The sequence below is a fragment of the Physella acuta genome, unplaced genomic scaffold, assembly GCF_028476545.2.
Source record: "Physella acuta isolate Inbredline_101_S28 unplaced genomic scaffold, ASM2847654v3 ptg001065l, whole genome shotgun sequence".
Taxonomy (NCBI): Eukaryota; Metazoa; Mollusca; class Gastropoda; family Physidae; genus Physella; species Physella acuta.
Window position 1 is genome coordinate 60,791 of NW_026732582.1, and position 4,210 is coordinate 65,000.

Genomic DNA, 4,210 nt, shown 5'->3' on the forward strand with positions numbered 1-4,210 from the left:
TATGATAAACTTCGTTTATCTATCTTAAACAGTACTCAAGTTAGGTTTTTGAAAAACCAAAAGTAGAATTATTTCCACTAAACCTTGATATAGTACTGAAAATTTTATATAATATTTATATATAAAATTTCATGCACCGCCAAGTTTGGAAGGGAAACTTTAATTAACAAACATAATTACAATATCTTTGAGTAGTGTGTGTTGCTGACAATGGTCAGACATTTGCCATTAAACTTGCCTATTTGTCTACCACAACAGACATCCTATGTGCCCCCTTTCATTTTGGCCTGGAGTGTGAGCACGTCTGTTCTTGCCCGTTTCAGAAAAAAGACTGTGATGGTCTTCAGGAATGTTATGTGCCCCATAGACACGAATGGAATTGTAGATATGGTGAGTAATATTTGCATCCTATTGTAGAATTACGAGATTATTCCATTTAAATTGAAATAAAATTCGTTACACGTCAATAATTGGCCTCTATATGTCTAATGTTAAACATGTTTGAGGAAAATAATTTATAAAATATTTATTGCTCAAAACGCATTGTGCTTTACAACACGTTGAACGATATTAGCGATAAAGCAAAGAAAAAACCAAATTATAGCTAAAAATCCGACACAAATTAAAAAACAAACGCTACCAGTACGTATTATAAAATTTTTTTTTTATACATAATTGCCCCAAAATCTTTGTTGAAATTACCTTCTGTTTTCCCCATAAAATACAAAGATTATATTGAAAAATACCACTGGTCAGTTTTTACCCATTTCTAGATTTGTTACCGGATATGGCGAGTTTTTTCTGACACCCCAAGACGTTCTTCTACGACCTCACAAAATATCAAGGGGGGGGGGGGGGGTCGTTCGGCAAAAGATTTTTTGATATATAGCTCATAGAAATATAATTTTATTCGCGGTCATTTTTTAGCACTCGTCGAGGGCTTTGAGTCAAACCGACAGTTTTTCAATACGGCCTAGACATCCATCTAGGACATCCTTTTGAGACGGAAGAGCCAAAAGTTACCATTTACTTAATTTCTCAGCTTTCAAAGAGCCACTAACATTTTTATTTCAATATTGTGATATTTGATTTGGATTAGGTATATATATATATATATATATATATATATATATATATATATATATATATATATATATATATATATATATATATATATATATATATATATATATATATATATATATATATATATATATATATCTATATATATATACATACATTTATTTATATAAAGCAATGTATGTATGTGTGTGTCTGTCTTTTATTAATTACTACACCTTTCATCCGATCGCCATGAAATTTTAGGAAGTTGTTGAGAATACTCCTAGGGAGGTATCTGCGTAAATAAAATGTTAAATTCGCTGGGGTGGCGCCCCGACAGGAAGCGATTCGATTTATAAAAGTAAAAGTCGATTGCAGATTGACACCGTTCATCTGATCGTCATCGAACTTTAGATCAGGTCAGGGGAGGTTTCTGCAAACAAAAAAAAATTATTTTTTTTTTAAATTTCGCAATGGCGGCGCCCCGTGAGGGTGCGGTATGTAAAAAAAATAAAAATCGGATAAGGTTCGACACCGTTTTTCCGAGGGCCATGAAACTTTCTAGAGTAGATGATATAATCCCGAGAAGATTTCTGCGAAAAAAACAATGTCTATGGGCAGCGCCCGGGAGATTTAGATTTTTGTCAATACACGGTTTGACTCTCAGAGTTCCTGAGCGGCTATGTTAACACTTGGCATCCGCGAAAGGCTTTGGATTCAACGAGTTGCTATAGTCGCTCACTAAATCGATTCACTCGCGTCCTCCGGCGTCTCTGCAGAGTGCGGTTTGGCGCCCAGGGCTATCCCGCGAGCACTACGCGCCTACGTTAGTTTTAAGAAGCACCCTACAATATTGATAATGCGGCACACGACATTCGATGATAAAACCGTGCTAGGGGCTGTACTCGACACCACTGCGATAGTGTAATCGGGTTCAAGATAGCGCCACTTTCCGCCCACGACACTTAGACGGTGAGTGATTAACGGTAATATTACGGTGAGTTATAAACTTACACTCAATGCTTTCATACAGCACGCCTCGTGGCGGCAGTGTAGGTAAACCCAAGTCCCGATAATAATTTTATGAGTTTCAAGAATAAATTGAAATAATTATTAATATTTGTGCATGGGGTTGAAGAGCCGCATCTTGACATCAAAAGAACCGCATGCGGCTCGCGAGCCGCAGGTTGCCGACCCCTGATCTAGGAGCATGCAAAAAATTAGCAAGGTGTTCAGAGGGTAATTACCCTAAAATCATAGTTGAAATTGCCCCCTGTTTTCCCCATAAAAAATAAAGATTATACAAGGAAATACGACTGTTCAGTTTTGACCACTTTACAAAGTTTTCCCAGATATGCTGTTTTTTATGACACCCCTAGGCGATCTTCTACCACCTCACAAAATATCAATGGCACCCGAGCACTATGCGTTAGATATAGACTAGGCATACTGCCTAGCTTCGCTTAGGTTTTCAAAAAAAAAACCATTTTAGATTTCAATGATTAATTAATTGGTGATTGGCTGTTATTTAAGTAGAGTGCTGAAGTTTAATAAGTTTGAGTGACTTCATGTGGAAGTGCTAATATGTTCACAAATTAATATCTCGGAAAGTGATTAGAACAGTAAAGGTTTCCCTAATAGTATAACTCGCGTTTTATTTTAAATAAACTTTTAAAATTAATGTTTTACAATTAATTTACGATACATAATTTTATTTATAACGAAATTCTTATTTAAACGAATGATATAATTTGTACTTTTCAGTTTTTGTTGAAAATAATATAAAAAGAATTTTAAAAATATTACTTTAAAAAGTTACCTTTCTTGTAAATAGACCAAATGACGTAGTATGTTTACTTTTCACAAACTATTGTTTATATAAGAAAATACGGCATCTCTACAAATCTAACGGCCCTTAGGGCTTTTTCCGAAGGGAATAATGTTTTCTTGTTATCCCCCAGGGTCGGACTACGACCTCACAAAATATTAGGGGGATCATTCGGCAATTGTTTTAATATATAGCTCATATAAGAAGAATTTTATTCGCGGTCATTTTGTAGCACTCATCGAGGGTTTAGAGTCTGACCAACTGTATTTCCATACGGCCTTGGCATTTATCTAATTAGCCAGATGAACAGAGGTTAACTACCATAAAATTTCTGTTGTAATTACCCTGTTTTCCCCCAAAAAATAGAAATATTATATAGGAAATACGACGGTCAGTTTTGACCACTTTACGAAGTTTTACCAGATATGCCGAGTTTTTTTTATGGCAACCATGCTTTCTTCTAACAGCTGACAAAGTATCAAGGGGGGGGGGGGTCGTTAGGCAATAGTTTTGTTTTCAGTTATATAGCTCATATAAAGAGAATTTTTTTCGCGGTCACTTTTTACCCCTGGTCAAACCGAAAGTATTTCCAAACGACCTAGCCATTTACGGAGTGCATGCAAACAATTATTTATAGTTATTTTATCAGTAGTCTATAATTTATTTTCTACTTTTTAGTGCATTATTACATAAAAGCTTGTTATTAAAACGTTTTTATGAATTTTTAACATAAGACATCTGATGATAAAACAAATGCGCTCGGCCTTCACAATATAATAATAGACCAAATTGAAATTTATTAATAAAATTTAATTGGAATATTTATTTAATATTTAGATCTAAAATTTACCTCTAAATCTAATCATGTTGCCAACGAAATTAGATCTAGATTTTGAGTGACTGGCTCTGCAAGGCAGACATATAATCTAGAATCTACTTATTTAATAAAATTTAACTACAAAATTAATTTAATGTAATTAAAAAAATTAGATCTATATTTGATTCAAAATACGCCAATAATTAATTTAAAAAAATTAGGTCTAATAATAAAGAATGTAATTGTCTCAAAGATCTTGAATCTAGCTATAGATTGTAATAATTTTATCTAGCAAACAAAATTATATGAAATTGAAAGAGATTGTGTTATTAAATATTAGACTTAGATCTAGAATACGCTCCTTAAATTTAATTTTAAAAAAGGTTGCTTTTTTATTCTAGAAGGCTTCTATAAATTACTTAGGCCTGCCTACTATGTGTCTAATAATATGTATCTGATACTAGACTAAGTTTAGTTAAATTTAGAAGCAGATCAGCTGCACT

At 33.5% G+C, this 4,210-nt stretch overlaps 1 protein-coding gene across 1 annotated transcript in view; it reads left to right on the forward strand.

Annotated features, from left to right (window-relative positions):
* The first annotated feature begins 282 nt into the window (after positions 1-282).
* LOC131955395 (cell death abnormality protein 1) overlaps positions 283-4,210 on the forward strand; it is an 18,493-nt gene continuing 14,565 nt past the window's right edge. The window contains exon 1 of the mRNA XM_059319520.1: positions 283-390. The gene's annotated coding sequence lies outside the window, so the exon portion shown is untranslated. The remainder of the gene's footprint in view (positions 391-4,210) is intronic.